This window comes from Taurulus bubalis (assembly GCF_910589615.1).
Source record: "Taurulus bubalis genome assembly, chromosome: 2".
Lineage (NCBI taxonomy): Eukaryota > Metazoa > Chordata > Actinopteri > Perciformes > Cottidae > Taurulus > Taurulus bubalis.
Genome location: NC_136590.1, coordinates 17,610,562 through 17,623,640, shown reverse-complemented (window position 1 = coordinate 17,623,640; position 13,079 = coordinate 17,610,562). Strand labels below are relative to the sequence as shown.

Below are 13,079 nucleotides of genomic sequence, written 5' to 3'. Positions count from 1 at the left end.
ACAAGGTGGCCCCGCCCTAAAGCATACCCTACTGTATGGTTTATTTCACTCTAAATGGGACCATAATTTAATAAATGTACATCATGCTGTATTGAAGAAGACTTAAAAACATTATGTTTACAATGTTTACTGAGGGAATAAATCAAGTGAGTAGAGTCATTTTCTCATAGACTTCTATACAACAGGATTTTGTTTGGCAACCAAAAGAGTCGTCCCCTGCTTTTCTTTTGAAAGAATGCAAGTTTAGGTCTCTTCCGCATTGGCTTCACTTGTCTGATCTGGAGGTTGCCCACTGTGTTTTCCACACAGGAATGACAACAGTTAAAAACTTCTGCATGTACTGTATGTCCCCCCTGGAGCCATGAATGAGACCAGAGCTGAGGATACATTATGCACATCTTGGGAACAGAAACTATGGTAAAATAATTGAGCATTTTCTGTTAGAGTTGAGTGTTAACAAGCTGACCAATAGTCAGTGTTGGGGTAGTTACTCAGAAAAAGTAACTAGTTACACATTACTAGTTACTGCATTTGAAAAGTAACTTCACTACTAGTTACTTTACTTTCCATTTTTTTAAGCAAATGTACAAATTAACTGCAAAGATACATGGACAAACATCATGGCCCTTTCATCACTTTATTTTCAATTTTCAATAATAATTTATTATTATTAATTAATATAATTTACAATAATAATAATCGTGCGAGTCACACGACACTTCCTGCATGAACAATCTACCGTAAACGTCGGGTTACGAGCCGCTACTACCTTCGGTCAGAGTCCCCATTAGCGCCCTGCTGTAGCCGGCTGGGGCTCCTGCTAGCGCTCCCTCACTTCCCTAACTTCTGCTAACTCTCCGTTAACTTCCGCTAGCTCCCCGAAAACCACCGAAGGTAGCGGGACCAGGCTCGACACCCGACTTGGGCAAAGGGGTCGCGGGCAGTAACAGCAGCAGCGGGCAGTAGCAGCAGCAGCGCTAGCTAGCAGCTTGTTGCTATTGTTCATGCAGGAAGTGTCGTGTGACTCGCGCGCCACTAAAAGAGAACTTTTCGGACTGGTAAAAATGGCTTGGGTAATGCAGGAATGCGCGTTCCTGAGGTCTAGTAAAGTAGTGTAGTTACCAATATTTTGAGTGTAATGCGTTACTTTACTTCGTTACCTATAATAGTAATATCGTTACTGTAATCCGTTACTTTGTAACTCGTTACCCCCAACACTGCCAATTGTCTATTACTGTGGGATATGTGTTCTTGCCAAAAGTGAAGGTTGGTCAGACAACTGCATCAAAATCCCAGATGAAAACCTTCTGGGGTTTGGAGAGAAACAGGAAAGGAGTCGGTGGTAGAAAACGCCTGATCTATTGGCCCAGACTCAACAGAAATTTAAGTTATGATTGCTTTTTACTCGCAGTTGAAAAAGCCTAAATGAAGGTGTCATCTCCTCTCAAACAACTAACCACAGTGAGCAGGTTGGCAGGTCGAGACAAAACGAAGACCTCAGCTTGAAAGGAAGCAAGTGACCTCATAAAAGAAAGTGTCTCAGAAGGGTACAGTTTGAGGCAGTCGATGTAAAAAAAGAAGCATGTCAACATATACGCACATAGCACGCAAAATTACATTCCATCAAACTGAATTGAATAACTGCCGGCTTGGACTATATTACAACTGAGTAGGCTGGAGTGACCCTGCAGGCTCAGAACAGTGTGCGTGTGAAAATAAGGTAATCACAAGAACAAATAAAGCCACATTGATTTGGTCACTCTGCTTAATTAAGGATGCATCAACTGCACAAAAAGTGACTTTTGGTTTTCATCGAGTTTCCTGCCTTGCAATTAAACTGTAGATCCAAAGGGTGTGTTGGTGGGTTTAAAGCCTTGAGCAATTGGCCCAATCACCGACAACGTACTATCCCCTCATTCCTAATGCATTTAATCCATACTGCATGGAGTATTGTGAATTATAGTTAGTTTACCTTACAAATGGGAAACACTAAACTGCTTGTTTACTGCAGTTTAAGCCTGTAAAGAGTAACTACCCATGGGCAGCCTCTGGGAGAAAACAATTGTTCCGCAGAAACGTTTATGCCAATACAAGCTTAGGAGAAGTCTTTTATGATGGCTGTTGAGCGAGAGTTACAATTACAGTAGCAATCTGAGACACTCCCTCATTCCTGAGCAGCTTACTGAAATGTATGTTATTACATGTAAGAAAGATGTCTCCATCAATGCCTCCTAAAAATGTATTTTGTTTCCCAACCCAGCACCGAAACTCAAGAGTTGCAATGCACAACCTTTGCTCAATGTCTCTATAAGCCTATAAGCATATGGTTGCTTTCTGACGGACACCAGACCTGCTTCAAAATCACCGTCACTCCGCTGAAGCAGCCGAGGTCAACAGCATGAAGGCTTCTCCCAAAAAAAATTTACTTGATAAAACTGGAGACTGTCTTCTTTTTGAATTGTTTCTGCAAGTGCCCCACAATTACATGTTTGCAGTCGAGTGACAAAGCCCTCAGGCAGCCGTAGGAATCATGACTGGGCAAAATATTGGACTTCAACACAGGAACCCTCTTTTTGTTTTCCTTTTTTCAGCAGACCGCCATGCTCGTCTTCAAACCTTCACCAAGTGTTTGTTATTTGAAACGTGACAACAAAGCTTCCCTTTAACAAAGTAATTTGAATCCAAACCATGAGTAGCTTTTGTGCCTCAACTTGACCAAACCGTAAGATCATGTGACGCCCACCAATGCGCTTACATATGTGGTTTAAAGTAAGCTTTGTGTATTCAAAATGATACTGTTCAATACTGTTTAAAAGAGGAACTAAAATGCTGAATTCTGTACTGAAGTGCAGTCCACCATGTCGCCAGCAAGGGGCAGGGTGGTGGTTTATGACGTTTTACGTCAGTCAGGCGCTTTACGGCAATCGGCTAGTTTACGACCATAACTGCGCGAATTCCCTCATTCTGCAAGCACCGAAGCAGGGAACAGACGTGAAAAAGTCGTTGTGAAATCTCTGTGTCCTGTTTGCAGGTGGGTGAAAATAATGAGAATTGTACGAGGTTGTTTGAATGAAAATACTGTTTTGATGAATATATGAGTGTGTGTGACTGGGTGTTCAGTTAATTGTCCGGTGTGCTGCGCGCGCAAAAATGGCGCCACATCGTCACGTCCGTCAAGATTACATGTTGTTTGGCTCAATGAATGTTTCCTGTGATATTATTATTTTATAATGCTGTTGAAATGTAAGTTATCATTTGTTTATGCCTCATGCTGTTGAACAGGCTAAATAAATATGTGCATTCTGCAAAGCACCGAAGCAGTGAACAGACGTGAAAAAGTCGTTGTGTAATCTTTGTGTCCTGTTTGCAGGAACATATTATCTGCTTCCCAGGTACCAATCCTGGTACCTGTAACAATCACATTCACATTTATTTAGGTACTGACAATGTCCGTCATCGGGCCAATCAGATCAGAAAACACCTCTAGAGGACGTGGGCAAATGCATTTTGTCTTTTAATTTGGAGGACTTGTTGGCCACAACTATCCGAGCTGCTGTGTTGGCCAAATAAGCACAAAACCAGGTGGACATGGTACGGCATATTTCTACTGTTGAAAGAAAAAGAAAATATTTGTCGTCGTCAGAACTAAAATCCTTTCTCATAAAATGATGAACTGCTCTGAAGTGTTTTGGTATTTGGAAAATCTTTAAACTCACTACCTGGCTGTACTTGCTAGATCCTTTTACATCTCAATGGTACGTGAACACACACCCCTACCAACAAAAGTGTTACTCGTGTTGTACTTCACACCGGAGTAAAGATGTTAGGAGCACTGTGTGTGGGCTGGGTGTTTATATAACTGCGTCCACAACACCATCCGGCAGAGCGTTCCAGCTTTGATGTGAAATCTGGCAGCTGTCTGTGATGAGCTGCTGTAGTGGAGGTTTTATGTGAAAATGAAAGAATTGCAGGAAACAATGGTTTTGTCTTGCCATACTTGAGATAAGAGACATAAGAGATCAAGCCTCGTCATATGATTTGTGTTGTCTTCAATTTATTTATTTTTTTATCCTGTTTATTATAGGCAACATGTAAATAAAGTTTGATTTGGCTGAAAACAACATAAACCACATACAAATAATAGTGATCTCCAGCTAAATGTGCCATTTACACAGAATCTAAAAGGCTCATACCTACTGTGTTGCTGACCTGGAAAAACAAACAGAGGCTGGGCATTTGTTTTACATACAAGGACACATATGTGAACAAACACACCTGTACTCATGTAGACATAAACCCCCCACACACAAAACAAAGATGTGGGCGTGTATTTGTCAAGCGTCTCAGATCAGGAATCCTGATGTTGAAAAACCATCCTCATTGTGAAGGATCATACCTCCAGCTGGATGTATCACACCGACATGCCCACCCTCCTACTATTGCCCACTCATATAAACAACAATCCGCATTGCTGCTCAATAATGATATTTCAATAACCCGAGGCTCCAATTCCATCTCCGGGGGGTGGGGGGGTGGGGGCGGGTGGGGGGGGGGGGTGGGGGGGGGGGAGAGTCTACGGCTCTGCGCTCAGACTCTCCGTGCACCGTCCCCCAAGCAGCAGGCCGCGCTGATCACAACTATCATGAAACAGGTTTGAGCCCTGCAAGCTTCAAACCAGTTGGAGGAGCACAACAAAAAAGAAAACTTGTAGGGCCCAAAGCCACCATGCAGACACTCCATTATGCAGTGTTGGTTTAAGTGTCTTCTGAATAGAAGGGCCCATTTCCCTTTGGCACTTCAACAAAAATATAAAGTAACAAGCTTCCATTGGGAGCTGAGGAAATCAATGCTGAAAGTTGACACAAAAAGGTTTTAAGTCATATTTCCAAAAGAGTGAGTGAGTGAGCTGATGAGCATGTAGGCAGTTAAGTGGAAGATTGTGGAATGGGTTTTGACAGACTGACTTTTTGTGTGTGCTGTGCAGAGTAGACACCCACACATTGCCACTCACGCACACACACACACACACACACACACACACACACACACACACACACACACACACACACACACACATATACACAAATGTCCAGGACAGTAAAGAAGACCAACATACACATGTTAGACGACAGCCATACATATACACATGTACAGGTGAAGAATAAACACACATGCCACATTACTGCAACGGCCAAATGTCCATGCTGTCCTCTGTTAATAAATAAGTTGACATGCAACAAATATCTTAAAAAAAAGAAGGAATAATCTCAAATGTCTACACACAAGATTGGGTTATTGACAAAAATGTCCATTAATATTCATCAGCAGCCAAAGCGTCAGACAGCTCTAAGCTATCTGTCAATCAAACTGCCTGACCAGCACTTACTTTGAATACATATGGGTAACCAGGACCCTTCATTTTTTAAAGGACATAAATGACCTGAAACACATATACACGTTTTAACATATTATGCTATTATAATATCCATAACATGCTTTGTATAACAGTAAAGGGAAACATTGGAATAGTTGCTCCCACAGTGAAACATGTATTCGGCCTTTGACATGCAGTCTCTATTGAAAGTCAAGTGAAACCATATCAAAACAATGACACCAGCAAAGGCTACTGTTACTGTAGCTTTCCACTCAACCGTTTTCATTTGTGTGCCCTGAAAATGTACTTCTGTGAAGTTTCATTCATTCAATTGGATAACTCTCCGTTTTTATTTCCAAAAGTGAGGTTTGAACACCAGAAATATCAACGACCCATGGGGTAATAACAGTTGACTCACTGTTATTGATCGATCCATTACAAATGACACTGATACCGTGGCCTTGTGAATGTCCGCCCTTTCAGACACGTCTGATGTGCCGTCAAATGTTTTTTTTAAGACCTCTGTCAGCATCTATATTGGATGTGGGCGCTGCTGTGGGTATGTTCATCATCAGTAGTAACCAACACTTATTTTCCTTCATAATTAATCTGCTGATTATTTTCTACTTACATCGATTAATTGGTCTAAATTACATTAATTGGTTCCAATTTGATGTTGACAGTTGGCAATACCAAAATAAATGAAAAAATACAAAGGCGAGTACCAAAGAATGTTGTCATTTTCTTTTTTAAATGACTTGAAAGAAGACTGTGTCAGAATTTTTTGCGGATATATTTTCATTATTTATAACCTGACAGGCCATCTGCCTTTCCGTGTTTCCTGCGCTCGCTGATTGCTTTTTAGCAATGTTGCTACGTTGCAAGATCTCTGCAATTAACTCACAGTGTAATTAGTACTGATGGGATTAGGGTCCAAAGCATGAAAACAAAAAGGCCTAAATTGTAATATACCCACCCATGTTATTTTATTTTTTTTCAAAATAATCATAAACTCTAATGAGCCAAGCCAGAAGCAGCATATCTTACAAACTTTCCAGAAACAAAAAGAAAAAAAACTGACTGCACTTGGCATCCTTTTGCTGTTAATATTCCCTCCCTTCATGGCTTTTACTTCACTATCAGGAGGTAAACAGGGAAACTGCCAGCGAACTCCATCAAAAAGCTTTTATGACACACACACACACACACACACACACACACACACACACACACACACACACACACACACACACACACAGTACCCATCCATGTCTCAACAGTACGTGTTGGAATTGGTGCTGACTTAATGAGAGTTCATTATTTCAGCATGCTGGCTCTTCAAGTTTTGGGTAAGGAAATGAGGGCTCAGGCAAAGACAAATTAAAAGGAAACCTCAAGTGGTTCAAAGAGAGACAAATACAGAAACCAGGCCCAGCGCTATGGGCGGGCTGTGGGGGGCCGGGCCCACCCTTGACAGACTAGTCTGTCAGTCATCTACTCCCATGCAGTATGAATGTTTCACATACCATCATAACACATTGCCGTCAGCAGGCAGTAACATTTAATTTTCTCAGCTCTAACTCAAGAGCTACTTAGGTGTCAGGGGTAAGCACTTCAGTCAGGGTTTCACATTGATAAATGTACACTGCCGAATTACATTCTGGGTCGTCCTGTCGAACTCTGTCGCACAGGAGACTTCATGATAAGTGGGCGAGCTTTACCCATGATGCAGTTCGGTGGTGCAATTTCATAAATGTGCAACTCTGACTGAAGTTCTTAACCCTGTCACGTAAGTAGCGCCTGCTGCGCCCCCAGCTGTATTCTGTGAAAATTAAATGTTGCTTCTTCCCAAAGTGCTTCTCGTTGTGACTATGCACCACGGGTATGACGTGGCTGGAAAAAAAAGTCCCCCCCCCCCCCCCCCAGAGCAATGTAAGACCCCCCTGCAAATCAGTGCCTGGCGCTGGGCCCGACAGAAACCACTGTAGGAACTCAGGTGACAATGACGGATGTGCTCCATTGGGGTTACTGAAATCAAAAGTTCAGCAATAAAATGAAACAAAAGAAAGTAATTTCCTCTCACTGGCCTTGGGTTCAAATAAAGCACTGTAGCATGAACACCCACTGTACCCCTCTGTCAAAGAAACTGGTCCTGCACCGAAATATTGTTAATGAAGGACCTATTTAACTGACGAGAGGAAAATTGAATCCATGGATCCCTGTTTGGTTTTGTTTTACACACTGTAATAAGCGTAAGACGCCCTGCTGATTTCAATTGGGATCTTTGTTCTCTTCACTGATTAAATATCGTAACAAAGCTCATACAATTATAATATTACCTTATTGTTATGTGCCACCAGTTCTTTGTCGATTCAAACACAAATGGTAAAACTTTTACTCAGAAGTGACGGCTGCCATCAACACGAGACACCAGAGGTGCAACTTAGTATGGTAAGGAGCAAAGTATTCCTACTTAGAAAAACACAACATGTATTAGAAAGTCTGACCAATTCTCAAAATCCAGCATTAATTAACTTTTTTACTGGCCACTTGGAGGCAGCAAAACGAGCAAGAAACACAAAACTGGTATCCCCTCATAAAGTGTTCGCAAACAGTCTCTTCCTGTATTCACAACTTCAGAATTACAGAACAAGATTAGCATTCATGGGTTTATGTCCAATATCTGCTTCTGGCTTTGTTTTGGTCTCCACCAGCTGCAACGAGAAATATGTGACTCTTAAGCTGCTAAATGCTCAATTGTTTTTTCAATTGTTTTTTACCAGTGAGTTGCTTATGCTGGACAGGTAACGTACAATGGGTTTATCAAAGATTTTTTGTGGGGATTGACGAGCCCAAACATAAAAAATGTGGGCCTTAAAAGAAAAAAAACATAGGCTTAAAGATGCTAAAATACTAAAACCATAGAGATTCCAATAATTTGCTGAATCAACTATGACAGAACTCTTAAAAATATTTATTTGGTTTATTAATAATATAAATCACACCATTTTTTGCCCTTAGAATAAAGTCCAGAGGAACGATAGAATCTGAAAGACACACATGCATTTGTTTTCTGGTTCATCAATAACAATTGACTAGGGTCAAACTATTTCTCTGTACAGCTAAAAGGCTTCGCTGTTGAGATGTTTTTGAAATGCACTCTCAGAGATCATCTGTTGACAAATATTAATGTGTGGTATTTTAATGTATTCTTGGGCTTCCAGTAGATTTAGTTGTGGTCTGCAGATGGCACACTTTTCGTCTCAACTTTGCATTTACTGCTGCTCCCGTGAAGCATCCACTTCGAGCCAGACTGAAATAACTCAACACATATTGGATAAGATTTGGAATTGGAAGTATTGCTCTACTAAACATGAACATGACTGTAGACTTGTTTTCTAAACAGACCGAATAGTGTACAGAAAATAACATGTGAAGGTTTTAAAGTCCAATGATAACTTAACATGAAAGCCATATGGCAGTCCAGTGAGTGGTACACTTATATAATTACTATAGATTAAACAGCATTTATCAACAACTGTCTGTTGTCCAAATTGACTGCCAAAAAAGCTGGTCCAATGGGCTACAAATCCAATGCCAATAACACAATACAACAACACACCTAACCCATGTATACACACATTGAGTCTTCCCAGACCAAGCCCTGGTCTCCTCCACACCTCCTCCTCCTCCTCTCCACTCATGTTACAGTGGTTTGACAGAATGGCTCACACCCTGCATCTGGCAATACGATCAGCTAATCCGGGATTTGTCACCCTCTGTGGCTCCCTTTCTTTCCCACTTGTTCTCTCTCTCTCCATCTATTCCCTTCCTGTTTTTGTCTTTTCATAACCCCCAGCTTCTCTTTCAAAATTCTATCTTCCCCACTTAGACCCTTTTTTTTTCCTCCCTAGATTCTTGTTCCCTTATGCTGTGCTCTGGCCTGACCTCTGTGATATCTCTCTGACATCTTTCGCCTTGTGTTCCTGTTCGCACATCAAACTCATGAGACAAGACCCTCCCCTGACCATGTTCTTCATCCTTCACTTCCCATATAACAATCCATGTCTTGCCCCTCCGTACGCTGACTATTCCCTCTGTGGACTAGCATAGCTCTTCCTAATATGAGACGTCAGGCTTACAGTTTGGAAAGCTACAGACCCATGGGGGCTCTCTCACTCTCCTTCTCTTTCCCTCTTTGTCTCACTGTCAAGACTCTCAGCAAAGATTTAAAAATCAGAGGCAGCCAACCAAGGTGGGTTTGACTTGTCCATTTTAAAGCTTCTTACTTGTCTTCCCTTTCCATCTCTGGAGAGAGCATTCACATTACCCTAACCTAAGGGATCTATGGGAGCTCCTGCTCCCCTGAGAGAGACTTGAGCTCCCAAGAAAAACTTAATTTGAGAAAATAAAGGGGAGCTTTAAAATATAGTTACTTTTTATGCATCCTAGGTCTGGTCTGTTAAACAAAGTAATGCAAAATATTGATTGTCCACTGTGTGCTTTCACTCTCATTGTTTGTTGGCAGAGAGCGTTTTACAAATAACTTTGCAACGGTGAATGATATTTCTGTTTCTTTGTGGTCCCTAGCTAAATATTCTCTATATTGGTTCAAATGTATTGAAAAATGTTTATTTTTTGCACATAGGTGGGTTCCTTGATGTGTGCGCACAATTAACTGGCGGTCCATCACCACAGACGACACCTTTCACCTTTCACCCCCCCCCCCCTACTGTTCCCATTAATATTTGTGCATCTTTAAAGTTACAGCGTATTGTGGAAAGCTCATCCCCAAAGAATATATATATGGGATATATTTTTCTCAACGTGTATGTAATGCCCTTATGCACCATTCAATCCTTGCTAACATGATAGTATAATCCAAACAATAGGCTGGGCTTTCTATTAAGGCACTCTGCCAATAAGTCTTACTGGGTTTTACAACTTCTTAAGCCCAAGTGTTATCTCTCCGTATTCAAAGGACACAGTGTGAAGGCGCTTTTAGTATTCCAGGAGCACTGTGTAATATTACAGCGATTCGTTGAGGCTTTGATATTGTTTAGTAAAGTAGGGGCTGAAAGCTTGATGAATAGTCACTGTGGATCTCTGCGTCTTGACAAAGATGAGAGAGAAAAGAGAGCGACAGCAACAACAACAACAACAACAACAACGAGGACTGCAAGTGTGTGTACAGAGGAAAATAGGTTGAAGGAAGTGAAGATATGAAAGGACAGAGGATGGAAATGGTGTCTTGGGTGTCAGAAAATAGTCTTCCTGTAATGCAGTCATGCAGTTCATTGTTTTCTTGCGTACATTATGTGCCGCTGCCCCCCACGGCTCTGCAGTTCATCCCTCACTCTCCAGGGTCAGTGATAGCCAGTGTTGCACTGCGATAAAGGAGTCGCCAGAAAAGCATACACACATGCACACTTTGAGTTGAGCTTGAAATGTTTAAATAGCACTTCAATGTTATTTGAAAAGCCACAAGGGTATCTGAAATCTTTAGAAAGGAGTTCACCAAGGAAACTCCTGAGGTCCTCTTAAAATAGTTCCAGCGATCCCTTTCAGTCCGTTTTGTCCTTAATCACAAATCCAGGAGGATGTTACTGTGTGTGTGTGTGTACTGATGTGGTTTAATTCAATTTGTGTTAATATAGATAGGGTAAAGATGGATGGGCAGTTCAAGGAAAAGTGAGAGGTTTTTAAAGTTTTTTCCTGGAAGGGTCTGTGCCAGACAATTTCTTGGTTAGTGATTTGATAACTGGCAACTAGCCAAAAGTCCAGGGAGTTACTGGACCCGACCACAGTCCAGTACATTTTACAGTTCACAACAGATGTTTTCACACAAATTTTAGTCAGCATATAAAGAAAAATTAAATTAAACCTAAATCATTGTATACTCAAAATGATATCCAATGTGATGAAATGTCTCAAAATGTCAGTCAAATTTACTCCTTCAGTTTGTTTGTAATTAAACTGTGCTCAAAACATTGTAAAATTATTACTCAAAATATTCATTGTCTCAATGGGATTGACTAAAAGTCAAGAAATTAGCAGAATTAGGACTGCAATTTACAATGATTTTCTTATCCATAGATAAGAAAATCAGAAACAAACTAAAATGCCACTGCAAAACATTTTGATTGAAACAAAATGTACAAAAATGTAAGTGAAATTCCCAAGTGATTATCAAAATAGTGTGGGATGAACTTTATTTTATCCCCAGATATCTTACTTTTTAAGTATATTTTGCTGAAACAATACTGCAGCTGGTGCTCAGAAGGGTAGAAAGTACATTGAAAGGTGAGCCCTTCCTCTTGTGAAAAAAAAATACAATTTTAAAAATGGCATGGTAAAATTCTGATTGTGGTTCAACTGTGTATATTGGGACAGTACTTATCTTGTATAGCATGTATAATAATAGCATGTATAATTGAAGGGTAATATGATGTTGCTGTCACCGAAACTGAGATTTGCAGAGCACTGACAGAGTTCTGTGTGGGATTAGTCTGGAAATAGCCACAACACAGAGCAAAACTATTTTGGGCAGCATGCTGATGAGCTTGTCAGAGCTTTGAGCTCCAGTCCTCATTGTTCAGTTGAAAACACATTTTCCTCTTCCTCCTGAGCCCTTTGGTTCTACTCATCCACAGCTGGGAAAATGGACTCGCATTTGTTGCCATGTGAGGTCTGTGCAATTTTGTTGACCAAACCACAATACTATACTTTTTCCTGGAAAGAATAGTTGATTTCTGTGCTTGGAGACTGGTTTTGATCATATTGTAACGCGGGAAAGAGGATACTGTTATATAATACCAAACCCAGCATTACATAGAGGATGCAATGTATTATAACGTGATAGAGTAAGAGGCAATAATGTCTTGTCGTCCTTCCAACATGCTGTTCTTATCCTTTTAGCCAATGTCAACTGCTTTTCCAATATTCTGTGAGAGGCTATTTCCTGCTACCTGATGGATCATAACCCTTAAGCACGTCATATCCTGACATGGAGCTCCTGGTTATAAGAAATTCATTAGTATGGTGAGCAACAGCTTAAAATTAAATTAGAAAGTGAAATTGTAATAAAGTCATAAATTCACAGAACGCTAAAACAAAACATTACGTTTACTCTGAAAACTGAGACATTTAGCGAGTGCTGTGTCATCACCATTCATAGCTTTACAACCAGTGTGCTATGACTAAATTCATGACTAGAGCACAGTGGAAGAATACGTATTTAGATATTTTATTAAAGTAAAAGTAATACTGTGGTGTACAAATACTCTGCTACAAGTAAAAGTCCTGCATATTACTTAAGTACAAAAGTATTAGCATGAAAATATACGGAAAGTACCAAAAGTAAGTACTCATTTTGTACAATTTCTAAATATATATTATTTATAAGTTTTGATGCATTTATGTGTTACGATAATGTTACAGATAGTAAAGGTGGAGCCAATTTTAAAGTTATATACCTAATAACTATACACTACTTAATAATACATCAGTTTGTTAGCTGATTTTGCATGCATGACTAAAATGTAAAATTCATTTCCTACAAAATGCATGAAAGCACATAAATAAATAAGCTCACCTCACACACTGAACTAAACATCAATATAATTGTTGTCTTTGTGCATGCATGTTTGTGTGTGTCTTTGTGAAAAGGTACACACTGTGCTCTCCTATTGTGGGAGAGTGAAAT

The 13,079-nt window shown here is 40.3% G+C and overlaps 1 protein-coding gene across 1 annotated transcript in view; it reads right to left on the bottom strand.

The window, feature by feature from the left end:
• The window catches only part of rab26 (RAB26, member RAS oncogene family), a gene marked incomplete at both ends in the record, with an annotated part of 64,308 nt that overhangs the window by 34,567 nt on the left and 16,662 nt on the right, over positions 1 to 13,079 (bottom strand). The window lies entirely within an intron of this gene.